The 13,004-nt window shown below is 35.3% G+C and overlaps 1 pseudogene; it reads left to right on the top strand.

Moving 5' to 3' along the window:
* The first annotated feature begins 6,123 nt into the window (after positions 1-6,123).
* Positions 6,124-7,885, top strand: LOC118904988 (annotated as a pseudogene).
* The last annotated feature ends 5,119 nt before the right edge of the window (positions 7,886-13,004 follow it).

The raw sequence follows: 13,004 nt of genomic DNA, 5'->3' as shown, positions 1-13,004 counted from the left end.
AATTAGGCCTTGAAGAAAGCGCCAAATTGCTCTTCAATAATATTGAAGTGGTTCAATTTCCTCAAAGCGATGTGTGAATTATAGCCTTGAAAATATTAAAAAATTCTTTACTCACTAGAACTGATTTGTGATTAGTATACACAAGTCATATGTTATTGAGATCATTTTTTCAAGGTGAGCATATATAAACAAGGACCAAGGTTTACTCTTTGCAGAAATAATTTTCACAGTCTTTTATGAGTATAAATAAAATTTGTCATAATATTCTGAGGTTCATTACCTAAAAATAAATCACTCCATTTTAATGGGTACCAGTTTGTACCTCTGCCATCTGGTTTCAATCTGTTTATGAGTTAGATATATAGAAAGAGTGGTAACCATAACACCTCTCTAAAACCCTGCAGATATATTGATATATTACCTCAAGTGTCAGACAGTACACATGAAATTGTTTTCAGTATCCATTGTATTGGCCCAAATAATTTCACATAACTTCTATAATAAATACATTGCAAACTTTTATATTTTAGCACTTTAAAAAGTTTTACATAATTATAGAATTGTGTTTCACTAGACCATCATATTGTAGAACCCTTTCTTCTTTCAATTGCTGAGACGGATGGCAAAAAATTGGGTTAGAAAACCTGTTTTCATGAAGCTAAAAATTTCAGACTCATTAATCATGTGGTGGTGTTTTGCATTTTTTTCAAGATGACCAGCATTAAATAGGGTTATTATTATAAAGACCCTTAATCATGTAGGATTTTTTGTTTATTTCTAATATGTTTGTTATGCTGTTTAGCGTGGATTTTAACCACTGGAGGGGACGGTAGCCATTTTGTTTATTTTCAGACTGTTCTCTGGACAATTGAGCATAATGAAAATTTACTTTAATACAATTCATGACGCTTCATCACCCATTGAATTTCATAGTTTCGAATTATGAGACTTAGAATGCCCACTTACATTCAGCCTGACGCCAACACACTGGGGCTTCTGAGAATTTCTGTAACCTTTTAATCTCCCTGTCTCTATGTACTGACCTTTTACAAGAAACTGATAGGATAAAAAATGCAGTTGGCTGTAATCCACCAATTACCTCCTTCTACACTAAGTTGACCTGTTGTGTTCATGATTTGTTAACCCGGAAGTTTAAGAAATGATATGCACTGCTGCTCCTTTGGGTTAATTCTGTGTGTAAATTGTTGTGTAAGTGGAGAAATCAGTTAAGCACTATTGGAGTATATGCTAGGTATGGTGAGGTGTGGAAATGTGTTAGTCTGATTTAGAAGATATTTCTCCAAGTTGAGAGAAAAGATGGAATTGATTTTAGATTTCAAAAGGAAAAAAGACTGAATAGGGATTTTCCATATTTGGATATATAAGAAAAGGAAGACAGGCCTAGGGTGGTGTTCGGAGCTAGATACAAAAAATATAAGAAAAGTGAACTGTAGAACATAACTCATTTGCTTGCTTGCATCTTTTCTCTGTTGGAGAGAATAAGCTTCACATTCAAAAGACTAGAACGTTTATTGGTAGTACAGAAATGAAGCCAAGCTATTGAAGAGAAGGTAAATGTGCCCATAATTCTCTCAATGTGTTCTACTCTTCAGGACTAGGTTAATTGTATTCTAGTTTACTGAAAAAAAAATTTATAGATGAAACTTCTGAATTGATGAATTTATAGATAAAAATCAGTGAAAGATTTAAAAAATTATAGGGCACAATATAAGTAATGGAAGATTGGACACCAACGACTGCTATCCTTATTTTAAGGAATGTAAGAAAATGCTTCCTATAAACTTTAAATTAGGGAGAATTACAATAATCATAGAAAACTTTCCAGAATGAATAATTAAAAGGATGGATTATGAATATTTAGTACAAGTAGCTGTGTTCAGTGGGAGCCAGCATAAGCTCATATGTTGTATATTGTGGCAAATATTATAGGTTCGCTTATGACCAATCTTTCTTACTACCTAATTTCCTATTGTTTTATACCATAGAGGTTTAGAAGCAAAATATTCGATTTATAGCCTTTTTTTCAGCTATGGAGGGACATTTGCCATATTTCTGGCCAATGAAATAGAAGTAAAATTTGTTACCACTGTCCTTTTGCCCTTCATCTTTCTTACTTCTTACTCCTGGGAATAAGATGTGATTCTTGGAGGTATGACATCTATCTTTGACCATGAGATTATAAATCAACAAGCTAAGGATGCAAGTAATATAACAGGTCAATACTGATAGTAATAAAACTGTGGGATTTAGTTCCAGGTACCATAGCTGAATAGAATAGGACAGAGAGATATGACTTATGAGCAATACATTTGAAAAATACATAATTTTTAGTTGATAGTAAGCTTAATTCAAGGCAACACATAGTGTGATATCACTTCCAGAATTGTAGACCATGCTTTAGCTACACTGAATATAGTTGTTTTATATTCTGCAATTAATCTAACCATGTCTAGGTCAAGTTAAAGGGCACCGAAAGATGTCATGATGGCCTGAAACGAGGACTAAAGACAAATGACTATTTAGCTTGTAGAAGAGGAGACTTAGGTAGAAAGTGACGGCTAACTTTAAAATATTAAAAGGTTATAATTCAGAAAAGGAAGCAGATGACTTTTATGGCTCCAAAGTACGGAACTAGGACTGGGGGCTAGAATTTAGGAGATATTTTACTGAAGTAAAAAGTGGAATAGACTAAGGAGGCAGTCAAGTAGTTTCTGATTTCTTAAAATATTCAAGCAGAAGTTGGATGTCCACTGGAAAAGAACATTATAAGAAGATGCATCTGATAGGATTTGAAATATATAACTTCTAACATTCTTATCAATTATTGTTATATACCTTGATGCTTTCATAACATTAATCTCAACATCCCAAAGAGTAATATTTGGTCTTGCACATGTTTGAAGTTAATCATTTGTTGATGTGATAAAAATTCTATCAGGCAATAATTCGACTTCAATAAACATATATTTATTTTAGCTTAAAATTCAGGATGGCATGACAAGTTTCTCATTTATTAACACCCACTTTTATGCTTTACCATCTTCCAAAATAAAAGGTCATATGTTTAGAGCTATTTGGGGAAAAGTTAATTGTCTGGATTGTTAAATTCAGTTTGTTCCATGATTGTGCCTTAAAGGTCACAATTACGGGTTTATCCTTGTGCATGAACTTGATGCAGTTTATACTGAATATAAAAGCAAGAAACACGTTTGGCAACAATTTGCACCTTTAATAGCTTAATTAGTGGTCTTACCAGTGCATTCAGTTCGGAAAGGAGACTGATTCGGAGAGGGTCAGAACAATTTTACTGGATACCCTGGATTGATTCCATGGTAGGTTTCTGGTGGAAAAGACTGAAAACTTAACAGCTGCATTTCTTAGACTCCATTGTGTCTGAGATTCTGGAAGCAAAATATTCTTACCAATTAGATGCATTTGTGTGAAGATTAGAAGGTAAAAATGAGGCAGATGCCATCTTTTGATCTGCACTTAGCAGTTGTTACTGGCAGGTATGGTTATGGGATCAGTGGGTTCCCTACAGCAATATTCCAGGCCTTGTCCTTCAGACTCCTGGGTGTCCTGTGGTTGGGGCATGGCAAGAGCTGGTGATTTAGCAAAGCTCCAGAGGCATCCTAGGGGTAGTAACTCTATACAGTTCTTTGAGTTTTTTCCTGGAGGTCCAGGATTTGATTTGTTGCTTCAACCTTTCTAATTTGTTGAAAACTTTAAAATTTTCTTTATAGTCCCTTCTTGCCTAAAATATTTGGAATGCTGTCTATAGTGAACGGTCCCTGATAGTTATTCACAACCAAGTTAAAAATGACTAGCCAGTACCTGAAGTGCTCCCTGGCACATAATAAGTGCTTCAGCTGCACTGAGATTCCCGCGGTTATGTCCTGAGTATATCATGCCACATCATCAGTGCCTTAGTACATGCTCCTCCTAGACCTAGAATGTGCTATTCTGAGTTCTTCACCTGACTAACTCCATGTTATCTTCTAAGTCTCAGCTAAGGTGCTCCTCAGTATTAACTCAGTTTTGATCCTGTCTCCTACCCCTTACTCTTGATTTCTGGGAACCTCCTAGAATCCATACTACCCTCTTCTTGCCTCTACCATAGCCCAACACAAAGGCCTATTTTTGCTACTACAGTGTGAGGTTTTTGATTGCCAGTGCCAAATCTTTTTATCTCTGGGTGTAGCACAATGTCAGACAAATTGAAAACAGTTGATAATGTTTATTACATGAGTTAATGTATAATTAATGCACAACTGAGTGGAACATGAAGGAACTTCTTTGCCCAATTAATGCTCAGATTGTAAAAAACCTGAAGGAAATGCATATTGAAATATTTAGGAATGAAGGGTCATAATGTTTGCAACTCCTCTCAAATGATTCAGAAAAAGCCCCAAACATCTTTTTTGGGGAGAAAAGAGTTACAGACTATCTTTTATCTATTCATCTATCTACCTTTAACATCTTACCGTATTTGCTTCATATATATATATATATATATATATATATATAAACATCTACTTCCACGTTATACCTTTGATAGATAATGGAACCTATCTAGTTCAGAAATTCTTTGCAATTTAAATGAGGTAGTGTATAAGAAAAGTATTTTGTGAATGCTGATGATTATACAAATGATAATTATTACTTTCACAAGTATTTGTAAGATTATACCCATCCACAAATATGGACACTTCACACAAAAAAAGACTTCCTCAAGATATCTTGTATTCCAGTACTTTTGTTTATTAAATCATTAACTATTTATTTGTATATTGTTATACATTTATTTTTAATATCCATGTGCTTACTGTAGTAAATTTGAAATGAAAACCTATAAAACAGTTTGTTTAAACATTAAAAAACCTTTTTTCATACACACATATATGAAGCAAATATGGTTAACATATACATATATGAAGCAAACATGGTAACATATATATACAGTTGACACTTGATCAGCGCAAGGGTTAGAGGTGCCGACCCCCACACAGTCAAAACTCCATGTATTACTTTATAGTTGGCCCTCCATGTCTGTGGTTCCATATCCTCGGATTCAACCAACCACAAGTCATATAGTACCATAGTATGTACTTAGTGAAAAAAAATTGCTTATAAGTAGATCCATGCAGTTCAAGGGTCTATCATATATGAAGGAAATATGGTAAAATAACTAAATCTAGGTGGAGGTTGCATGGTATTCATGGTATTCTTTCAACTGTTCTGGATCTTTGGAAAATTTTATAGTAAAAGTTGGGACAATATAAAGAGATACCAAGGAAAACTATAAATATATATGTGTATTTATACACCACACACATGCAACAAACTTTCTCTAATATATTTAATGAAATATACATGCAGTGTTCATAAGAAGGGGTGTGTGTGTGTGTGTGTGTGTGTGTGTGTGTGTGTATGTATATGTGGTAGAAGGGGATGTTAAATAAAACCCAGACTAACTAAATTGAAGGCCATAAAAATAAAGTAGTTCTATAAGGAAGGGAGGATTTTTAAAATGAAAATACATGTAAGTACAATTCTTAAAATTATGATAATTATGTTATTTTTATCATAGATGGTTATCACAATGCAGAGGGAAAATTGTGCTTTGGCCACTGTCAAGCCAAATGTTGCCTTCAAGACTATTTTGAATGTTGCAAATATTTAGATACAAGCATGCCTCATTTATTGCACTTCCCTTTAGTGTGCTTCATAGATACTACATTTTTTTACAAACTGAAGGTTTGGGGCAAACCTGTGTCGAACAGATCTACTGGCACCATGTTTTCAGCAACATTTGCTCACTTAGTGTCTCTGTGTCACATTTTGGTAATTCTCACAACATTTCAAACTTTTATTATTATTATATTTGTGATGGTGATCTGTGGTCAGTGATCTTTGATGTTAATGTTGTGATTGTTTGGGGGCGCCCATATGAGACAGCAAACATAATCGATAAATGTTGTATGTGTTCTGACTGTTCCACAGATTGGCCATTCCCCAGTTTCTCTACCTCTCCTCAGGCTTCCCTATTCCTTGAGACACAACAGTATTGAAATTAGGCCAATTAATAACCCTACAGTGGCCTCTAAGTTTCCAAATGAAAGAAAGAGTCACATATCTCTCACTTTAAATCAAAAGCTAGAAATGATTAAGCTTAGTGAGGAAGGCATGTTAAAAGCTGAGATGGGCCAGAAGCTAGGTCTCTTGCACCAAACAGTAAGCCAAGTTGTGAATGCAAAGAAAAAGTTCTTGAAGGAAATGAAAAGTGCTACTTTGGTGAACACACAAATAAGAGAGTGAAACTGCCTTGTTGCTGATAATGGAGAAAGTTTTAAAAATCTGGATAGAAGATCAAACCAGCCTTAACATTCCCTTAAGCTAAAGCCTAATGCAGAGAAAAGCCTTAACTATCTTCAGTTTTATGAAGGCTGAGAGAGATGAAGAAGCTGCAGAAGAAAAGTGTGAAGCTAGCAGAGATTGGTTCATGAGGTTTAAGGAAAGAAGTCATCTTTATAACATCTTAGTGCAAAGTGAAGCAGCAAGTGTTGATATAGAAGCTGCAGCAACTTGTCCAGAAGATCCAGCTAAGATAATTAATGAAGGCAGCTACACTAAACCACAGATTTTCAATGTAAACAAAAAAGCCTATTGGAAGAAGATTCCATCTGGGACTTTCATAGCTAGAGAGTAGAAGTCAATGCCTATCTTCAGATCTTCAAATGACAGGCTGATTCTCTTGTTAGGTGCTAATGCAGCTGGTGATTTTAAGTTGAAGCCAATGCTCTTTTACCATTCTGAAAATCCTAGGGCCCTAAGAATTATACTAAATCTACTCTTCCTGTGCTCTCTAAACAAAACAACAAAGCCTGGGTGACAGCGCGTCTGTTTACAACATGGTTTACTGAATACTTTAAGTCCACTGTTGAGATGTACTGATTAAAAAAATATATATATTCCTTTCAGAATATTACTGCTCATTGATAATGTACCTGGTCATCCAAGAGCTCTGATGGAGATGTACAATGAAATTAATGTTGTTTTCATGCCTGTTAACACAACATCCATTCTGCAGCCCATGGATCAAGAAGTAATTTGGACTTTCAAGCTTTATTATTTAAGAAATACATTTTGTAAGGCTATAGCTGTCATAGATAGTGATTCTTTTGATGGATCTGGGCAAAGTCAATTGAAAACCTGGAAAATATTCACCATTCTAGATGCCATCAAGAACACTGATGATTCAGGGGAAAAGGTCAAAATATCAGTATTAACAGATGTCTGAAAGAAGTTGATTTCAACCCTCATAGATGACTTGGAGAGGTTCAAGACTTCAGTGAAGGAAGGAACTGTGAAGTTGGTGGAAATAGCAAGAGGACTGGAATTAGAAGCGGAGCCTGAAGATGGGACTGAATTGCTGCAATCTCAGGATAAAACTTTCACCTTTGAGGAGCTGTTCTTGCAGGAGGAAAGACAGTGGTTTCTTGAGATGGAAACTTCTCCTGGCGAAGATGCTGTGAAGAGTGCTGAAATGACAAAAAGCGCTTAGAATATGACATAAGCTTAGTTGATAAAGCAGCAGCAGGTTTGAGAGGATTGACTCCAATTTTGAAAGAAGTGCCACTGTAGGCAAAATGATACCAAACAGCTTTGCATGCTACAGTGAAATTATTCGTGAAAGGAGCAGTCAATCTACGTGGCAGACTTCACTGTCATACTTTAAGAAATAGCCACAGCCATCTCAGCCTTCAGCAACCACCACCCTGATCAGTTGGCAGCCATCAGCATCAAGGCAAGACCTTTTACCAGCAAAAGATTAAAACTCGCTAAGGGCTCAGATGAGGATTAGCATTTCTTAGCAAGAAAGTTTTTTTAATTAAGGTGGGTGGATAGGTTTTTTTAGACACAATACTTTTATACACTTAATAGACTATAGTGCAAACATAACTTTTATATGCCCTGGGAGACCAAAAAATTTGTGTGGCTCGCTTCATTGCAATATTTGCTTTATTTCGGTGGTGTGGAGCCGAACCCACAATATCTCCAAGGTATGCTTGTATAAAAAAATACACTTAAAGTTCCGATTTTTGGCCTACTCTGGAACCTCCGATGCTCTGGAACCTCATATTCCTGCGAGGCATCGATCCCTAGAGGGGATTAGTTGTTTCCCCTTTTAGAGAGTGACATGTATCTTCAGCTTACCTTAGTCCCTCCTCTCACTCCAGCCTCTGTCAAACTCACGCCAAATGTCAGTTGCTTTACCATCATAGCATGTGTATTGATGATTATTTTACAATAAAGTGAAAGCAAATATTTCTTGTATGCTATAAAATATGAGAGAGAGGAAGTAGGTAGCTGGAAAGAGCCACATACAATAAAAATGAGAAAATATCATATTTCCTTGTGGAAATGAACACTATCTTATGCACTGAATATGCAAAAGTGACTTTCAAAAAAAATACAACCTGACACAAGGTGTTTGCCTGACCTCTGTAGGAATTTGAGTCATGTACCTTAGAATAAAAGAGACAGAGTAAACAAAAAGCCTAGTCAACAAATATTACATGTTGTTATATTTCACGTTGTATTTTAATGGCTAAGATAGAGGCGCATATTATGTGCCAGTCACTATTCCAAATGCTTAGATGATTTCATTCAGTCCTCATGGCAACCTAATGAGGAATGAATTGTTACTAGCTGCATTTTAAAGTGAAAAAAAAATAAGCCACAGAGTACAATATTCTGGTGATTGGGTAATCACCCAAGACTCAGCACTAAGTGAAAAGGAAGGCTCAGTTTCTCTGAATGTAGAGCCTGTGCTCTAAACCTCTATACTATAGCATGCTGACAGCTGGCTTTCTCTTTACTACATATTTTAAGGGAGAAAAATTTTTCACCTCTAGTGCACTGACAGTTGCTGGATTGAGATTCTGAAGATACAGAGACATTTGTCTGGATAGTGGGCCTTGCAGCCAGATGAATGAATTATTCTAGGATTAAATTTACTGATCTAAAGTTAGTATTCATTTTTATCTGCTTAAAGAGTAATATCACTGAGTAATATGTACTCCGGGGGAAAAAGCTCTACTCCAAAGGAAAAAAAAAGTTCTCCAAACATCTTATTGGTACTTCTATAAAGCCTTTTCCCCACAAACATTGAACAAAATATTTGTGCATTCTCACCTCTCCTTCCCCATCCATCAAAATGTGTTTTATTGGAAAGTGAGCATCAGAAATTTTTGAGTGGGGGTATTTTAAAGTGCTAAATTCTAGGGTAGTCTACTTTCTGCTCTCTCACTCCTCTTTCAGAAATATAATACTTTGGAGAAGAACAAAATATATCCTTATATTGCCTGATCAGCTCTTTTAATTGTACCCACGAAGTAAATTCTTATGACAACTCTCATCTTTTAAGAGTAAAACATAGCCTCTTCAGCCTTTGCCATTTTAGAAAATGCTTTTACTACCATATTTCTAGAAATATTTTCTTTTCCACCATACAGGAAATTGAATGTCCATTTTAAAATATCATTGTACATATTTTTAGTCAAACCTAGCTCTACATGACACATCATTGAAGTGAGAAATGTAAGGCAAAAAGAGGCTTATATCCTGTTTGCATAGCAAGTATGAAATTATTACCTGAATTACTTAAGATGAAAATCACCCCATTGGCAGGCACAATTAAAAGAGTAGCACTTCATTCAGGAGTCTCACACCATTTATTTGAGAGAAGAGATAGTGGAAAGAGAGAGTCAGACACTAGGCCCTTTAATAGCATTTATCATCAAAGGGCCGAAATATCATAAGCAGTGGATATTATACTTTTGAGGAATTATAGAAGGAATTATACTTTTGAGCCTATAAAGTCTATAATATCTATGATATTACCAAATAAGTAGTAACTAGATTATGCTGAATTTTAAAACCAGTGGACTATCTTGGATTTTCCTAAAATTGCTTTTCATTATAATATCGCTGCATTCATGGGATGCATAGAATTTTATATATCACAAATGAAGTATCATATCCGTGGTTAGACATTGGATTTTCAAGTCTTGTAAGCATTTCAGTGTAGTCACTGTATGTACTACAGTTTTTCATGAGATGTTCTTGAAGTGTCCTCAGCCTGCTGCTACAGAGAAGTTAAAATTCAGGAACTTTCTTAGTAGAACTGGAGTTATTACCTCCTTGTTGTGATTAGCTATGTTTTCTCTCACAGGGAGTATTCAATACTCGGTATGAGATTTTTCTGGTAGTGGGAGGCACATCTTCAATGCCACGGTGAATTTATTAACTTAGTATCTGCTGTGAACCATTTTTATATTTAATACATGTAACCGCAGTATGGCACATATTACTGTTTATAAAGAACAAATTTAAAATGTCAAATATTTGCCTGAATTAAACATCTTATTGGTCCACAAAAATAATTCACGGTTGTTTCATTATGCTGTAAAGAACAATTGAAAGGAAAGTCCATCTTGGACCATATCCAGGTAGATTTAATTATTGGCATAGCAAAATATCTTAATATTAAGTGCTCATGTCCAGCACTGAAAGTATTATCTTTTTCCCTGAGCCTACTCCTTCTTCTTTGTTTCTATTATTTTTTCATTATCAAGGATTTCCATCTCCTGACCCACACATGCCAGTTAATTGCTAAATCTTGCCTCTTCTCTCCCTGAGTATATTATTTTCTTAGTTTAGGACTGAGGCATCTCTCACCTAGACCCTTCCTACAGTGGATATTTCTCTCTTCTTTGATTATAGGGGGATGAGGGGAAATAATGAATTTTACAGATTTATAGGAATAAAGAAACAAATGTTCACAGTTAGAATAAATCACACGTAATTCTAGGACTAGGAACAGCTTTGAGGATCATATCAAAAAATAAAATACAGGGGGAATAGTGTAAGCTTTTGAGACATGTAGCCAGATTGTCTCCCTGCTCTGCTATATCCTAGCTGTGTGGCTTTGAGCCATTACCTTAAATGTTGCTAGTCTCAGTTTCCTTGTCTGTAAGGTATTAATAATAAAACCCATAAATAGTAAGATATACTCCAGAGGGTAATCGTGTCATTTAAACAATATAACATAGATAAGACATCCAGCAGATCCCCAGGAAGAGGTAGGTCTAACCATTCTTGATTAAAAGAAACATGCCACCCTTCCTCCCATTTTATGTCCTAAAATATATATAAACCCCTCAAAAAAAAACAAACAAAAAAATCTTTTAGGAATATATGCATAGTTTTTTTTTAAAACAGTTATTCTAAGAAGCAGACTGCACTTTGCCATTCTTGTGTTAAAATATGATTGTTATGTATAAACAAACAGTATCATTCCTTAGGAACCCAGCTTCAACCTTAGAATTTGGTAACCACTTTCTTGATTTACACTGCTTTATCATTTGAGAATTTTTCCTGATGTCTAAGCTAAATCCCTTGTTTCAGTATCAACCCTATTCCTTTTACTTCATATTTCTTAAGAATGAAACAAGTGCTAAAGTACAGGTTTTCCTGAGCTAGAATTAATTTATCTTCCTTATTTGCTTTCTCCTTCAGGAGTTATCTTGTGATGTCTTAGCAAAGCATTATTTTATGGTCTTGCAACATTTGCATTCGTTAGCATTCCATTACAGATAAATATAGTCTTCGCCTCTGGAGTGAAGTGAATGAAAAATAGTGTAAGCTCCCATGATGGATCAGGTCAAGGCCTCAATCTAAGTTTCCTCCAACACCTTGCCTTCTATACTGTAAAATTCCTTGGGGATTTTATGATTTTTGTTATCTCTCAAATCCCTTATATTCTGTGTGTTCAGTCATTAAGACTTGCAGTTGCTTGTTGTTTAGGTAGATTTTTCTTTTTATGTGTTGCATGAATTAAAGAAAAGCATGACCAACTACACACTTGGCTTTCAATCAGATTAATCCTCTTAATAAATTCCTTACATCTTTTGATTCCTCAGAGGTCTGGTTAGTGCTTTTGGATTTTATGGTCTGTGGCTTTATTTCTTTCGTCACATTCTTTTGGTATTCTTTCCTAAGAAGTCACAGACCCCTCTTGGACTCCTTTGCTTTTGCCGTTTGGACAAGATCTCTGCAAAAATCTAAGTCCCTAGAGATAAGATTGGTGGAAAAGGGCACAGCCACCGTAGTGTAGTTTCAGCTGGTTGAGGAGGGAAAAGATTTTTTTTTCTCTTTTCTTTGTATTGGTCAATAACTAACCCGTATGCAAATTGGTGTTGAAAAGACAGTATACTGCCCAAATGATTTTTAAAATAAAAATCTGCATTTGTCTAATTCTTTGTCTTCTCTCTGTGTTCATCTTCTTTTTGCTTTTGTTTACTTTAACCTTGGTCCTTTATTAAGAAAATAATCATCACTGGGGAAAAGCATGCATGCTCATTTCATATCTTTTAGTGCTGGGAATACATTAATGTATCCATTTCTCTTCTAAATAGAACCTTCTGAAGTAATGTAGGCAGGATTTGTGTGAAAGGAAACTCATTTGTTTTAGTTACACAACCAATGAGAAAGAAGTTCTAACATGTTCTCCTGTATTACTTAGCATTCTAAATGAGCACACACGTCCTATACAGACACTCTCAGATTTCAATTACAAGGTGATAATAGTTCTGTTTTCATATTTGGTTGGTTTCCTGTTTCCTTACTTACCCATAGATTTCTTTCAGCTTATGTTGACAAAATATTTATTAATCCTCACTTCTTTATTGATACCATTCATGATCCTTCTACTGGCCACTGTCATTTAAAAGCCTGTGATGTTTCTAATCCTAATCAGATTGAGCTAAGCCAAGAAAGCTACAGAATAATTCAGTTTCACAAACATTTTCTTATAGTCACATACCATTCTAGGTTCTGGGAAGCCATGATGAACAAGCACAGACTGGGCCCTGAAGGGGCTCAGAATCCAGTGGGGTAGATGGACAAGTAAGCTGGCA

This window comes from Balaenoptera musculus, chromosome 12 (genome assembly GCF_009873245.2).
Source record: "Balaenoptera musculus isolate JJ_BM4_2016_0621 chromosome 12, mBalMus1.pri.v3, whole genome shotgun sequence".
NCBI lineage: Eukaryota > Metazoa > Chordata > Mammalia > Artiodactyla > Balaenopteridae > Balaenoptera > Balaenoptera musculus.
Note: the sequence above shows the minus strand (reverse complement) of the source record. Positions and strands in the feature narration are given on the sequence as shown.